Genomic DNA, 17,546 nt, shown 5'->3' on the forward strand with positions numbered 1-17,546 from the left:
AACATCGAATTCATAATTTACAAACCTAAATGAGTCTTCTGGAAGTAAAAGACTCACTAACAACGATTTTCTTTTTCTTTTCGAATATTCGTGTGACTTCTAACTTCTCATAAATCGATGCATAGTTGTTATGTGTTCAAGTTTAAACCCAATTATTTAAATTTCTTATATTACCACGTGAATTGAATTAATTAATGTTTAGAGCTCCACGATTATTTTATTACTTTTTCTTTTAATTTAGGTGTATGCGCGATACATATATGAGAAAATCTGACTTAGTTATTAACTTCGTTAAAACAATGGTTGCATTGTATATTAGTGTCAATTCAACGAATGTCTGATGTTTCCACATTTGTGACGCCGGTTATTTAATTAAATGATTAATCTTGCAACTATTTATGAAACGAGTTTGTGGAGAGAGAAAAAGAGTCACAGAAGCCGACAGGAGGAAATTCATATTAAATACGACAAAAGTCAACTAAGATCTTGTCTAAGATATTTTCAATAAATTTCATTAAAAAGTCTAAAGAAACAATTAGAAACTATGAAATCAAACCATATTTCTGTGTAGTTATTAACAACATCCTGAGGGATTTAATTACGGTTTCATTTATGTAGGTTTCTTATTAGTAAAGAAAGGATCTCGCTGTGATTTTTAGATAAGTTGTTACTCGTGTTCCTTTGAGATTGATGTTATTATTATTATTAGAAACATTCTAAAAAGCTTAAGTTTAAGTAGACATACACTGAGGCCTCGAATTGAGATCTTACACGCTTAGAACAATTTCAAGCGATACTATGGTCTCTACCTCCTGATTGGCGTCTTTTCTTTGTAATTATATTTACCGAAAATTACCTAAAATGACTGAAATTTACCGAAAAACTTATTCGGTAAATTTCGGTAAGTTCACTAAATTGTTGGTAAATTTCGTTAATAAAATTACCAATAATATCACCTACTACCATTCCGACATAGTGTGCAGGCTGAGGATTGGCGAAGACTAACTGGTTTTGTCGGAAGAAATAGTTCTTTGTTGACAAGCATTCCTACAGTTAAATTTTTTGTTGAAGCAAACCTATTGGATTGACTAATGACTTCTTAACCCACTTCGGCATCCGATCGATTAAGTCTCTTCCTAAAATTAAATTAAAAATGACTATGCCGTCTGAAACAAACTACATTCTTCCAATTTGCAAAATTTAGATGGAACAGAAAATTCAATAATAACTTGAATCAAAAATGTTGTCATGTCATCATAAACAATGTGATGGCATAATTTTAATTGAAAACATTTCTTTCCGTTTAGCTCTTTTTTCTCCTCTTCATTTTAACAGACCAGTACCCAGTTAAAATAAATTGTATTGCCAACATAGCCGGTCCTACAAACACAAATCAAGCGAAAATTCCTTCGATGCAATCTTCATTATTCATTGCAATTAACGTGAATTGATCTTTGAACTCTAACTTTCTCTCAGCTACAATCAATCAATCGATTAAGTGCTTGTTGTTTTAACGTCTCGTTTGATGATGACTCGTTAGAAAATTTTATTTGCAATTTGCGATTTTCACACTTGTTGCCATTTTTTTGCTCAATTGCTATAAAGCTTAAAATTCAATCGACGTCTGTAAATCATCAGCACTACACGTATATTTGATGCTTATTTGTAATCACTTTACAGTCACTCATTAAAATTATGGTTAGCCGTAATTCATTTATCTGAAAAATGAATCTTTAAGATTTTAATTGTCGAACGAACAATCAAATATTTTTTTTTTGCTTCTCTTTATATTCATTTATTAAAAACATAATAACAACATAATTAAACAAGAAGCTTGATTTTTTGAGTGTATTTTGTTCTCACAATAGACGTCCTTGTAATATAAAAGTAGACGAACAAGTAACTTGCATTATTACATAATATAAGTCACTAAAAATGTACCTGGCTTAAAACTGGTAAGAATGATTCAGGTAGTTGACGGTAAAGTGATTACGCTACACTTCATATTAGGAAATTAAAAATTTGTAATCACCATTGGACTGACTATGGAAATGTGTTCTGGATTGTACTCTGTACACATTTTCAGAGCTTTCTGAATTACACATATTTATAACCATACGCGTCCATGTCCATGTTTGCGGATACGAACCCAACCTGTACTTGGCATTTGCCTTAAGGAAGTGGCATATTGACTCCATAAAAAGATTTTTCTCATTATGTAAGCTGCGAGTAATTAATGACTTCTGAAACACTAATTACAGCCGAAAAGAAAAGATTGTTTAATTATTAATTGGATTGAATCAAGGCTAATGACTGTCCACACTATTATTAACAAGGCATACAGTATGCGTTTTGATTTATTTATTTATGTTTTTAATTGATGAAGAACTTTATTCGGACGCATTATACTCGGACAGAATTACGAAAACCTTTTTACCATTACCACTCTTTTGCTGTAAAATAGAGGAAGAATAAAAAAACAAGACCAGCAACTGGTTAATAATGCTGATTTCTTACGTATAGTAGAAGAAATCGTATAACGTACAGAGAATTGCGTGATTTTTATTTTAAAGGTCTTAAAGGTCTATTGTTCAATTCATACACTTTTTTTTAACGAATAAAAAAAAACTCTAAATAAGTACGCTCTACGAAATATGTGGTTGACCCACAAACTTGTTTATTCCTAGTTCGCCCTATATTTGTTTATGTTAAAGTTAATGTACGAATGCGTATAGTGTATGAACCGTTATTCAATGAAGAATAATTTTAACTGAGTCTACCCAAATGGACAAAGAAAACTTTTGACCTCGATATTCATGTTTAACACCTAGAATCTGGTACTTCTTTCGTTTAAAGTGTCGCCTGATATTCGATTGACAATCTGTTACCTAATTAGTTTCAACATGCATTTTGGCTATAAAATGGAACACTACCCAGAGCATGTCTGTATGTTTTACTTTGGTTATCGGTAACATATTTTTCAACGAGTTTTCGGATGATTATAATAACAACCAGCTCAAAATATTGATGGTTTCCACGCGCTCAATATACAAATTGTGCCACACAGTACAATGTCTGACGAACAAAAACGTCTGATTAATCACTACAATAAAATAGGATACTTTGAGGGCAAAAAAAGCCAAAACTGCAATCGAAAAATAACATTTTTGGTGGTCTGCCTGACAAGCTAAATTTTCAAATTTTCAACTTATCTGACTGTGTGTGATTTGTGTCGTACAAAAAAATAAAATGTTTTTAATTTTGCAAAATCTTACAACAATACACTAACTTCAATACGAGACTCGATGAGGGACGATAAAACCTGCGGGCTCTAGGTCTGCAATAGTTCAATTAATAAATATGATATGCGGAATGGACATATTCAATGATATATCCAGCCTATGACTAAATAATTGATGCCACTACTTACAGGGCATATTACAGCACGATTTCATTTCCCTTCGACGGTCACAAAATTTATAGTCTACCTCCACAAACCACAAATCAACAGAGTGAAAAAATAATTGTTGTTTGTTGAATTGGTCGTTAATCAAATATCACGTTTCGCCGTTTTGTCAACGATCGTTTCCTGTGCACAAGTTACTTACTGAGAATCGGTAATGCAATATAGTAACGCAATTTTAGACTGAATTGAAAAAAAAAGAAAAAAAAATGATTTCTAGAATGAACAGATAAATCGGTAAAATCAATTTAGTTTTGATCGCATTTCTTTCTTTCTTTTTACTAATATAGTTTAACATAACATCATTATTTAACTTTAATTGATAAATATTCGTTACAGTCGAGTGACTAAATAGATCTTTCATTTTATGCAAATGTTGTTTTTGGTTCTGGTTGACTCAAACTAGAGACAAAACGACGATAGAGCAAAGATTATTTTTTGTATACTTAGCACAATAATCTGCATGTAACCGAATTGACTACTCTAAATTTGTTTTTCTGGTCTTAAATTTCTGATCGAATTTAGGTCGATCGAAAAATGTTTTGTTTGTTTGCTTCAGTTACGGACATTTAAAAATTATCTATGTGCATTGTCTGGAAACAAAATGAAAAATAATTTTTGTTCAAATTTCTATTATTTGATATGCAGATATACTCTTGGCATCGAAACATTTTAGTGTTGTACATTGCTCGTTTCTTTGTTATTTATAATATTTTTTACATTAAAAACCATTCAATAATAACCAGCAATCAGCGATGGCATATATTATTCGTATAATGTATAATAATATCGAATGGAAGAATTTTTGATTAGAAATATTAATTGTTGGGAAGGGAATATCATCACCCAATAAACTTTACACTCTACATTTTATAAGCGTTTGATTTGCTGTATCCGCGTGCAATCGATACGCACGACTTTAATAACTTTGCCAATCCAATTAATTCAACAACACCAAACATTGTAAATAACAAAATTGTAGTGCGGCAACGATCTCGTTGTTGTTGCAAAAAAAACCACAGCATAAGTACGGATTATATCCCGCACAATCCAGTGGCCATCGGAATAGAAATTGTGTGTATGAATGTGAATAGAATTCAAGAACACAATCTGTACATCAGAGGAAATGGTCTATAACACTAAACATAGAAATGATTTAGGGCGTTGGTTCGTTGTGCTGGTGTCTGTTTAATACTTTTTACATTGTTATTGGCTTTTGCGACGAAAGCAGTAATCTGCAATGAGTTAAATGAGTCATTTTGTTATTTATCGAGTAACTGTTCATTATGCAAATATAGGTTCAATAACAATAGCAGCAATCAAAAATTGTAGATTTATCAGGTTGTGACTATCAATAAAGATAGCGAAAGACAGATCAGTTGATCCTTTGCTTAAATTCCTGGTCCATCATATGCGTCATGGTAGCCGTCCTGGTGCCTCTAGAAACAATTTCTCAATGAACCACGTCTATTAATAGTATTTTTCGTACCAAGACAGGGAATGACGATTTTTTCAGCACCAGTCTTAAGTTTTCCTTACGAGCGAAGCGAGTAAGGAAAATTAGGACGTGCGCTGAAAAAATCCATTTCCTGTCGAGGTACGAACAACGTTTTGTGCATCGGACAACTGAAATAGACAAAACACATCAATTTACTTGAAAACATACACACTTCACATTCACCATATTAAATTTAATCAATCGTATAGTCATAGAAAAATTCATGTAATTCTTTTCCCGCACTATAAATCGTAAAGAAATGAAGTTTTTCCCGCACGATATATAGTTCGGGAAAAACTGACATTTCTTAATGAAAAATCATGGCAAAATAGATCGTATTTCAGTTGTCGGATGCACAAAATAGTTTTTCAGCATCGTTGTGATCAGGAATGAGTTCCAGGTGTCTCAAATGATGATCTGCTCAAACTTGTCAAATCATGTTAACAATGAGTGTTCTCAAGCTACTGTTTCAATCTTCCAATTTTTTTTTTAAATACGAAAGAAGGTTGTTATTCCTTTTGGCATGTACACGTCTAGCGAATCATAAACGAAATGAAAAAAGTATCTGGCTTTAGGCTGAATGGCGTCAAAATAATTACTATTAATGACGCGTATGGCGCCAATATTAAAAAAAACCTTTCGAACATCCAATATCCAGCCGGGTCTGCTCTCAAATCCGAAAACGATAATTTTCCGTTTAGCATAATTTAATTAAAGCATACCACTATGAAAGAGCCCGAACTGTATCCGTAATCATGTAAGCATTACATGAATGGCTAAAGGAGTAATTATTGATCGATCCCATATTATCGTCCATTGTATAATTATTCGATAATTCATAGTTTCCCGCATTCACAAAACATGTTTCAAGTTTTATGGGTATAATTGTGAATGGCCTAAATTAGAAAGAATATTTTTGTTGTTGTTGAAAATAAAGAAATGTTAACGTTGGTTCTGTTATATTTTTGTTTGGCAGACTTATTAAAATTTCAAAATTATATTCTTGTAATGAGTGCAGTACAAGAATTACTTGATATTATTTAACTATCTCTCTTTTCGTATATTGCGAAGCATTGTTAAACCAGCAAACATATTAAAAAAAGAGTCTACGTTGAAAATAGCGGATAAATGTTTTTTTTTTGTACAAAAAAGAATGAAAAAAAATTATTGCAAAATTTATTTTTCAACGGTTAGGTTAGCTGTCTCATCAGTTTAAATATAATGCTTGAATGAAGCATATATTGCATAAATATATTTCTTTAATATACCAAAAAAAATAGGTTGTTGTGTGTGTCATAACTCAACAAAATTGTGACATTATAAATTTTTTGTTTCTCGTTGTAATCATTTTATATTTCTGTTTATCATTTTTACGTAATCACAATTTTTTTAATTCAAATTATTCATAAACTCACACAAAAATCAAACAATCTTTCGATAATCTTCTACTTCTTCCTATAATATGTGATGTGTTCAATCACATCTCTCTCGGCATCGAACTTTCCATTTTATAACCGTCTATCTGAATTGAATATTCTTGTTGAGTTTTTTCTTCTCTTTTGTTGTTTTTTTTATTTTTGTTTTTATTTTTTTATATTCGTTTTATAAGGCCTATCAATTATTTTCAGGAATTCTGTTTTATTGTTATGAGTTTATTCAACTCGCAACAACACGATATGTTAATGAATAAGATTACACATCACATTATGAGGGTTGTTTCAGAATTCTATCAGTTCGTGATTTGAATCGGAAAGCGTTTATAATTTATCCGCTCCACTCTCTGTTGAAGTTGAGAATCTGAACAGTTCGGGCTGGAGGCTATGGGAATTGTGTGGTTTTTATGGAAAAGCACCGATTATTATCCAATAGACCTAGTGTAAAAAAATGTACTTTGCAATAGGCGAACAAAGAAATACGTTTTACATTGTTTTGGCTCGGATTCAATGGTATGTCGAGTCTGATCCCAAACATTTAAATTTTGACACAGTTTTTTCTGCTCTTTTCATCAGATAATTTATGTTTTCATTCATTGTGCAGCATGCACCGAGTCATAGGTCGATCGATAATTATTTTGGCTAATTTCACTAATCATATGACACCTTTATTTACACAAAGCTTTTTCAACAATGTAAGCTTGTACAGAGTTGTAGACGTAAGTTAGGGCCGTAGAGCAGTACTCAGAACAGACATTCGAACTTAATAGTGTAACAATATGGTACAGACAGTGGGACTCGACCTTAAATGTTATTTTAAATCTTTTTGAAATGGTAAGCCTAAACAGCCTCGATGAAGCTTCATCGAGACTGTTTAGGTAAGCGTATCGTTTATATAACGACAAAATCTATCACTTCTTTTGGTCAAAGTAGAGCCCAAATTTTGACCCGAAATCTATTACATCATTCGTTTGAACATACATTTCACTACATAAGTCATTTTTCTCATTGCTGTTGGTAACATATGAATATCAGTTTATATTAAAAATTGGATTCGAATATTCCTTGATGCCAAAAATATAATTCAGTGTCACCTGGAAGTTGTGGTGTAGAACCATTTCTTGTTTGAACTATTACGATAAATTTAGATTTGCAAAGCTTTAAAATGTATAATTTATCTTTCTCCAGTTCTCGGGAATGATCTACAATCGCCGTTGATCTTCAGCACCTGGTACGAATTGTCCCATAAGCCTATTTCTCTACTTCGTTTTATTTTTATTGTATCTAATTCTGATGAATTTTCATTTAATTTTCCAAAGGCAATTGAAGATAATCTGAATTAACTTTAACCGCACAAATTGATTTAATCGAAAAAGAACATCAGAACATCATATCGTATTGTCTATCTATCATAATTAATTACATCAATAAATATTTACTCTTGTTAATGTAAATACGAACATACTTAAAAATGAGGTATACGCCAGCGTATTATGTATGTATATACCTACTACAACAAATTTTCATATAATTTAAATTTACTCTTTTTCCTGTTGAATTGAAGCGTATGCTTACACGAATTTCATACATTAAGATTTATTATTCATTTTCTCATAAGTTTATAGTACAGTTTTTGACATGACAAAGGTAAGGTGATCACGCACAAGGCATATGAATTACAATAAAACAATATTTTTCATACGGTCGTGCGACAATAATACAAAATGTTTTTTTTTTTATTGTTCTACGTTTTATATACAAATATACATCATACCCAGTTACTTGTAGGATTAAATAAAAATAAATAAAAAAATAAAAATTTGAATTTTAAAACAAGAAATTTGTTTAATATGCAAACCGCATTGATATCGGATTTTATTTTGATAAGAAGACGGAGGCGGATGTTTTTCTCATTATAATTTTTTGTTTTGTTTTTGTTTTATTTATTGTTTCGTTTATTATTTGGACTTGCATATTATGTGCGCTGTCAATGACATGAGTTAAACAGATTGCTTAAAGCGCATATTGATGGAAATGAAGTGGTCTCGTAATTGATAAGTGCGTTGTCAATATCAATACATTCGAATGTTTTTCATTGTTATTTGGTTTTAATTCTTTTACTGCACTTACCATGTACAGTGTACACTGGAGTCATGCTGTCATGCGAAAATGATTTACCGCTGTGATTTATCTTAATTTCCGTTCTATCGCATACCTAGATTACGCATTGGCCTTTCCATCAAGAATACCGCGGGGTTTAAAAAATCTTGAAAAAGGAGTATACAACGAACTATGACATCACAAAGGCGTCGTTAGGGCGAATTACATAGAAACTTAAACCTATTTATTGATCTCGTCAAACATACAGTCGACGTTAGTGAAATTTAGACATGATTTTACTTTGCTTCAACTGGTCCACTCTTAAAAACCATACGTTTTTATACGAGTGAAATAGTTACACAAACTCTCGTGATATAAGGAGATTGTATGAGTGGACCTGTGGACCAGTTGATAAACAGGCTAGGCTAATTCTTGCCTAAATTTCACAGACGTTTACTGTATACCGATTGCGTTGTCTTCTCAATTTATTTAAAAGAATATTTTGATGATTCGATTTTGTAATGACATTTCTTCACTTGATTCGTCGATCAATGAACAATTTCATAAAATTTTGATATTCATTCGAAGGTTCGATTTACAATGGTTATGATTTCTTTGTAAACACAAAAAATCTAAATTACGGCACAATTGAACATGACGCTACGATATAAAAAAAGAGCTGTCCTGAAAACGACAACAATCGAATAAGTAAAATTTTACGTGTGTCATAACATAAACGTAAATGGATCTAATACAAAACATCAACTGGTTATTGTAAGATGATAGACTCATTTAATATTCTTTAATTATAATCGAAAGGTTTTATAATGAAATAGAGAGATGTGTGTACAATGTCTGTATATATACATGTAACACTCGTCACTTCTCATCTTAAATAACATAACATTTATTTGAAGCCAGCAAACAAACACTACGAAAAAAAAAACAAACCAAACACTGTACGTATTCGTTGAAGCTCTCCGTTTAATTCAAACAAAACGGTTTAATGTCGTTTTCAGATTTATATGAAACGGAACCCCCATAAGATAAAAGTTTTTGTTATTATTTCCTGCTCAGATATGTGTGGCATTTTATTTATTATATTTGATGCCTCTAGCCACAGCCCATAAATGTTAAGAAAGAAGACATAAAAATGTATTATTTCAATTATGCTGCCAGTGTACTTGTGGTCATTAAACTATGAAAACTACGTCAAGTAAATTGCAATTTTTGTTGCTGTTTGTTTTCAGCAAATTCCCTTAAGTACGACAGCGTATTTTAACTTAAATGTTTGTCTAAATAAAAGGCGTTTCAGACAGCCAATCTTGACCATTTTAATTCGGTATATGTGCAGCTGGCAAGTCAGTTTGAAGAGACTGGATCAAGCCTCTAACTTTAAGTCTGGATCTAGGCAGAAATTTAGAACAAAAAAATGTTGACCGGTAATTTTGACCTTTCCTATGAACGCTAAGAATGTTTTCGGAAGAAAATTAGACAAGAATACAGTTACCGCTGATCTTATTAATTGAAAATAATGTATGGGAATACCTTCCTACGATATTAATCTTCCATATTGCATCATTATCCATCTGACTTCTATATCTGATGCGAATTGCATTATTTTGCTGTAAGTTCCGAAATCAATTGCTTAATCATAATAAAAATGTTGGAATTGAATTTTTGTTTTGGTTGAATAAACATTTAATTAAAAAACGTTGAGTTTCATCCCACGAAATTTTCTACAGGAAGATAAATATTACAACTCACATTTCGATGCTTCGTTTCGATTTTATTCTTGATGTGACTCCGTTGAAGTGTGATTTGAAGACGGTTCGCTATAAATACAACCAATAAATAGAAAAAAATCGCTGCTTGTGAATGGATTGATTTTTCAAAACTTAAGTGTTGCTGATGCAACCGGTAATACAAGTGCAATATTTTTGCTGCTTTCTAAATGGTTTTTTTCTATCAAAGTAATTTTGAGTCGCTGATTTTAGTTGAATCTACTTCTGAATTCCCCTGTCTTATCAGAAGTCGGAATAGCGTTCCTCATACTATCCGATTTAAAACCTATGTGTCAGATTATTACATTACTTACCCGACACGAATAAAGTTTGTCGTACGGCTTCAGGGTTGTTACTTCGTCCAAGTTTGCGAGAAGAAAATCCTTTTTGGATTTTCTTTTTCTTTGCCAACAAAGAACAAACTAATGAGTCGGCAATGCTCTTTGTCCGATATAGCAAATCACCTTGGAATATGAAATTAAATATTTCCTTCTCTCGGATGAATCTGCAGTGCGTATGTCAAAGTCAAGCATCCACATGTATATATAGTTATAAGTCTATTTAAAATAAAAGGAATGAAGAGATTGTGGTCTATTTATGTTGATTAATTTAGAAATAATCAGTTCCTATAAAAGTAAAATGACTGATACACGCATAGCTATTATACACACACATTGTCTATAATTACGAAATTAAAAGACAAAATTACCAGTTTTATCTCATCAATGATGTTGATTAAATCCTTTATGTTATGGTTTACCTACGAGTCAAGTACTCATTATTGGAAACGATTATTATTAAGTGCATTGTTGACTTTGACACAATAATCTGTTTATACTATAACATAATCAGATCTCTATACATATAGGAAAATGAATATCGCGTTCAGTCTTCGTTTATGTAAATTCGTTTCAGTTGTGGCTGGATTTTCCATGTGTGCGGACGGTTAATAGCTTCTTCAATTTTATAATAAACACCTTCTTTATTACAATAACCACGGTGTAACACAAGAAACTTATAGAGTGCAACATTTCCTGCAGGTATAAACTCGATCGTTTATTAAAAGTCGGCAAAAGAAATAGAAAACTCTTTATGTTCATTTTTATATACGATTTTATTTATTTATTAGCACACATAACTGCCAGAAGTCGCAGAAGCGCACCATAAGAGTTGTTCTTTATTCGCGTTTTTTTTATTATTATCAGCAAACCGATTTTCGCAACTTCTTTTGCAATTTTTATTGAAGAGAAGAAGCAAAAAAAAAGTTTGAATGATGGCGCGACAGTAAACACGGGCCGTTATAGTTTAATCAGTTGATTGGCGTTTTTATTTTCTGTATGTCTCGAAATGTGGCTTTGTTTTCGCGTTTATCATATGAATAAAAATCGATGCAGCGACTGTTTAAACGTTTCGATATTCACAATCGAGCATCGAATGGTGCAAACTATGAATTTTCATTCCTTCCATCCATCCATCCATCCATAATAACAATAACAATAAGCAAAACGAAACCGGCATGACGTTTGTTTGTTTTAAATACAATTTTCTCGCGTGCTTTTTTCGATCATTTCTTTAAATCATCGTCCATATACAATTTTGTACGTTTTGTTTGCGGTGTGGAACAATACCAGTTTTGCTTTGAATATCCATAAGTAAATATTATAGACGATTTCTAATGCAGTCTTTGAAATGAAAAAGAAATGAGTGGGTCACTGGATAATTAGGTCAACAGTCAGCACACGACACAATGAGAATTTAATGCAAGTAAAAGGGGTGTAACTGTAAATTGCTTTTACAAGTAACGCGATTTTTAAGCATTAGGTGCGAAAAATTTTACCAGCCGGTGAGTCTCTTGTAAAAATAAAAATGCCCGTAGGGGGTAAGACATGAACATTGTCTGAGTGAAGTGTGGAATTCATTGTCTGAATAAGATTTATTATACTCACGCTGAATGTACCTTTGTTTATGTGATGTGTTTCGAAGACTAGGATCGTGTTATTGTCTGTTGATCTAATTAGAGTCAGTTTACTTCTTCAATAATAAATCATTCGATCTACAATTGCATTGCAGAGTCATCATAATTTAATACAATCAGGCGATGTTATTTTGACAAATTGTTTGTTTCAGTTCTCTACGTGTCATTTCCATCAAAAATGTTTGAATTTTTCAATGACTCAAATTATAACATTTCCTGTCAGAAATTTGGACGAATTTAAATTAATTTAATAAACGAGAACGCAGACAATGATGGATTAACTTTCGTGAGTTGAATTGGTAGTTATTTGTGGCACATACACAAATGAAAATGAGTGCACGCATCATCTACGCTAGGTTTATTGAATCATACCCAACCTGAGTGTCAGATGTAAAAATTATAAATTTCAATGAATGAATTTGTGTGCTCTGGCCACAGCTAAGTAAATGCCTAAGTTGTATCTTACCTGACAGACAAGAAAGATTCGCTATCCTCATTTGCTCCATGATTCATATATGTGGGGTCTTTGTGTAACCTCATACAATAAGACAGATCAAAGGTAAAAAAAACATGATTTTCGAAAACCCACAATGAATACTCATATCCATAATGTCTCGATGATTTGTTGCTACATTTGTTCTGCTACACAGGTCAGCAAATTTACATTTTATTTATGCAAAAGACACAGCGAACTTTAATCCCATCGATTTCTCATTTTACACACCAGACTTAACCAATTATCAAAATGTTGTCAGATTCGTTAAACCGTTTTTTTATGGGACTTTTGTTGACTAATGGGCAGGTACTACTTTCAATAATCAAACATTACGTAACCATAATTAAATCCGATTCGGAAAAAAAGGTAGCACCAGCTTAGAAACTTGAATATTTATAATTTTTACCGACATCGTTACGTAATGGTAATAATTAAACGGTCTAGCATGATCTTCCAACCATAAAAAAAACCCTTACAGTCATTTATTACATTTTATCAGTGCACATAAAGCGAACGACATCCTGACACTCTGTATCCGTACGGGTCCGGTCCATTTTCGTATTCCAATAGGCAATTATTGTAATTGATGTTTTTTTTTCTTCTTCGTCTGACGTTGAATGAAATTGGCTGATTCCACAATACGAATATTTCCTTTCACTTTATTTTCAGTTGTATTACAATGTCTTCCTTAATCGTTTCTTTTTGTTTGGCATGACTGTATTTATGTTTATATGTATTGCGTGGGTAGACTTTAATTACATGTGGAAACTTTATTCACATTGAAGAGTAAAATACTTGTTTGAAATTAAAATTAATTTTTTTTTTCTAAATAAATTTTTCGTATTAGATTCGCCTTTTGTGTGCATATATGAAAATAATGAATATGTTTAGAAGTACCAAGCAAATCTGTTAAAATAATCTAAATAATCAACGCCAGAAATATCTTTATTGTTTACGTGATATGTTAACAAGAATATATACTTAAGTGCGACTTTATAACCGACTCGTTTATTACAAACACTTTGCATATAATTTTTACTTTGACTTCTTGCATCCTAAGAGATTCCTTAATATTTTTTTTGAATATGTTTGTCGGTTCGAAATGCAGATAATATTTTGTGAATGTACTATGCAGACACACATAGCATTGAAATGGAGATTCGAAATAATATTATTAGATTACACTGTTCATAACTTTTCGTTTGAGTTGAAGCAACCATTTTTGTATCATCGAATAGCGAAGCATTGAGTGACTTCATAAAGGGATGTGCAGTTTAGACACTGTACGTACGCACAATATTATGCACTATTGGAGTTAAAATGGAAACTTCATATCAAATTGAGGAAACCTTCTGATATTTTCCTTGCAACTCAGATCTAATATTAGTAAATTTTCTTACTGCCTAGGACTCCCAACTACTAGCCGAAGATTAATACATTTTAACTCTAGATAGGAAGTATGATTTAAGTATGTAAACAGAGTGAGTGGTCTCTGTACCTTAATAAAAGGCAATCGCATTGCAACAACATCCACAATTTCATTAGTAAATCAAACTGTCCCATCCTTCCTATATACTAGAACCAACACAGATGAACAGCCATTTCTAATAGAAGATTAATTAATTTCGCCATTGAGGAAAATCACAAATTATTTTTTATGTTAAAATGCAATTTACATGCAAATCTATGTTAAAATCAGCGCCAGATTAAAACTCTCAAACAAATGAAAAGCTCTACGTTGTATACGATGTTGCTGTTACTGACATTTGGGACATATAATTATGGACATTAAATGGGAATATAAATTGAAATTGTACAGAATATACGAATACATAACAACAATAAACCAAGTAAAAGTGACTCTATGGAGGATACAAACGTAAAATATCTGACAATGTAAAGTACCTTCGTTTAAATTACACTTGAGTGCTTGGAAAACTTTCACCACTTAAATCAGTGTTCACCATATACTTAATGAATTAATGAAGATTAAGAGTTGAACAAAACCAAAGTGATCGTTTGAGATTTCGTTTTTTTTTTATCTTCTTCGTCATCCTCCTTCTCTCTAATTCCATCTTTGCACAGTGAAAGTCAAGTAACGTTAATTAGCGCAATCAAAACTAATAAATTACAATTCCGTCCCTCATCAAATGCAAATTTTATTTAATTTATTCAAAATGCTGCAATTGAACAGCATCCAACTAGCATTCGTAGAATCTGGTAAGTCGTGTGAAATGTGTTGTGTTACAATGCACACCATTCATTTATCATAAATTGAGATATTTTTTTCTCCATTCTCAACATCTTCATCGATTGACATGAATGAATGAATTGAACGGACGGATGGATGGATGTATTATTATTCATAAAATTATAAAATCTGACAGGAAAATATTGAAAACTTAATTAAACATCGTTTCAACTGCAATTTCTGAATTCATCCATGTTTTAGCTAAGGAGATTTTCATCGATGACCCACTTTCGTTTAACAAATTAACTGAAAAAAAAATCGTTTAATAATTCTTCTTTAGAATGGAAACGTTTCCTAACGAATTTAAAGCCACGAACATACAATTAATCTTTCAAATCGCACGAATTTCATCTTTTTATTATTTACCACAGCTAACCATTTGAGCATAATAGAACCCATTGAAGTAAACCAAAACGCCTGTCTGTCTCTCGAAGAGTTTCATCATCAAAATACGTATTTCGTTTGTCATGATTTTTAATGCATTTTCTTTTTATGGCAATCAAAAATTTATTAGCTTTTTTAGAGAGAGCCAATTCGGAGAAAATATATTATTATCCACCATACACTTGTATGTATGTTTCCTTCAAAATGCACAATTTTAATTGCAACATTACTTTTCGGTTGTGTCTTAAAAATGTCGAATAAAATAAATCTTTGTGTGCTGTGTGTGCTGATACTTTTTTTTTCAATTGGCTGGAACCTTCAATTAATTATACTCGTCGAACACACAGGTTATAGTTTTTCACATAACACTCAATCCACATAAAAATTTATGTGTGAGAAAAGTTCACAAAATCTTAGATTTCGAAATTTTATATTCAATTTCAAATCTGAAATAATCTCAGCGTGTAGGTAGACGCGCAATCACGTAACATAATAATATACTGAAATGCATTCGAATTCCGAAATAAATTGGATTACATATGGTACTTGTGTGTCGTTTTGGGATAGTTTCCAACGTACCAGTTCAGTATTTATAATACTGAAAATGTAATCGTTTCGACATGAAACTTAAATCCGTCATGCCCACCAATTTCAAAATAATATGCAGTGGTGTTAAATGTACATATGGGCGATCAATTTGTCTGTAACGATTGTAACCCTGAATCTGCTCATTTAACTGTCGTATGCTGATTGATAATTAGGCAGTTGGTAGGATGTGAGTCTAATGAAATTAAGTCAAGTCTTTCTCTGACGTCCTGTAACGTGCGAGCTATATAAAGTTATAAAACACCAATCGGAGCATGACACGGTATTGAAGCCTTTCTGAATTTATTATGCACATTGCACAAGTAAAATAGTAAAATTAAACGTTTTGTATGTACACTGTACACATTTCCGGGATAATTTAAGTATTTATTTTGCCAATAATAAAATCTGCGATGCTCGCAGAGTTTTATGACACTTTCTATTTTTTTATTGTTCAAAATGTGTGCTATGTGTATTATATATACACACTTGCTCTCCAAGCTCTCATTTCAGATTTCCTTACCTCTCTCTCTTTCGCAAAGTTTCACATCATTTCCTTAACTTTTTACGACCTTAAATGGTATTATTCCCTTGACTGTAAGTCATGGGTCTTACAAAAGAAAATACACTGTACCCTGTACGTAACATGTTCACTATGATTAGAAATGTATGGAAATGTGATTAAAAACGTTAAATGTAACAATTTTCTGCTCTTTGTTAACACGATAACTTGAGTAAATCTCATGGAGATTAAGTTTTATTGAAAACATACGTCATTTTTTACCGTGTCATTTTATCGACAACGTTTCGAACCATTTCAGTGAAGCTAAACAGAATTAAATTATTGATGAGAGATTTAGACCTTTCTAGTAGTTCTTCTTCTAAATATGTTTTTGTGGTCATTAAAAGTCACAATTCATTTCATCCATTCATTGCCAATAAAAATACTATTGAGAGGTTCAGTCAAGAAGTTCAAGCGATCTGACCCACCCAACAGGTGGGACCTAGTATGTAAAATTAAGTGTGAAGTGCAGCCCAACCAATGCACATATTGTATTATGTTTATATGTTGTGTGTGTATTATATGATATGAATTTAATAACGTCGTTATAATTTAATGAATAATTTAATGAAACGCTGCTGATTTTATGATTTTAAAATGTTTCGTTATTTAATTTACTTACCATGTTAGCGGTAAGGTTTATAGACCAATCTATTATAGTTTTAACAGTGAAAACAAAACAAAAAAACATTTACCTTTTCTGCTGGATATCTAATGAAGATGCATCCGTTAAATAAACAAATTGGTGTCGTTAACATACCGATGAGTTTTCTTTCTGTTTCGTTTAACTACTGCGGCTATAAAACTAACGCGAATATAGTGGGCTAACATTGCCAATTCACCAAATCTGTAGTAGACCCATATGATCTCATTCACATTGTTGGTTTCTGTTTCTCGATTGCTGTTAACTTTTTTTTCCATCCGCATCTTTCTAATTTAATATTTCTCTTCTTCCGAGTCGAATAATCACGACATACATTATGCCAGGTTTTATACTCACCATACACGTTTATTG

General features: G+C 31.8%; 1 protein-coding gene across 5 annotated transcripts in view; it reads left to right on the top strand.

Moving 5' to 3' along the window:
• LOC119082075 (CCR4-NOT transcription complex subunit 6) overlaps positions 1-17,546 on the top strand; it is a 96,921-nt gene that overhangs the window by 49,621 nt on the left and 29,754 nt on the right. Inside the window, exon 1 of one of the 5 annotated variants that reach the window (XM_037191456.1) lies at positions 11,210-11,318. The exons of the other annotated variants lie outside the window; for them this stretch is intronic. The gene's annotated coding sequence lies outside the window, so the exon portion shown is untranslated. Of the gene's footprint in view, positions 1-11,209; positions 11,319-17,546 lie in introns of those variants that run through there. 5 annotated transcript variants of the gene reach the window in all.

The sequence above is a fragment of the Bradysia coprophila genome, chromosome X (assembly GCF_014529535.1).
Source record: "Bradysia coprophila strain Holo2 chromosome X, BU_Bcop_v1, whole genome shotgun sequence".
In the NCBI taxonomy this organism is placed as follows: Eukaryota; Metazoa; Arthropoda; class Insecta; order Diptera; family Sciaridae; genus Bradysia; species Bradysia coprophila.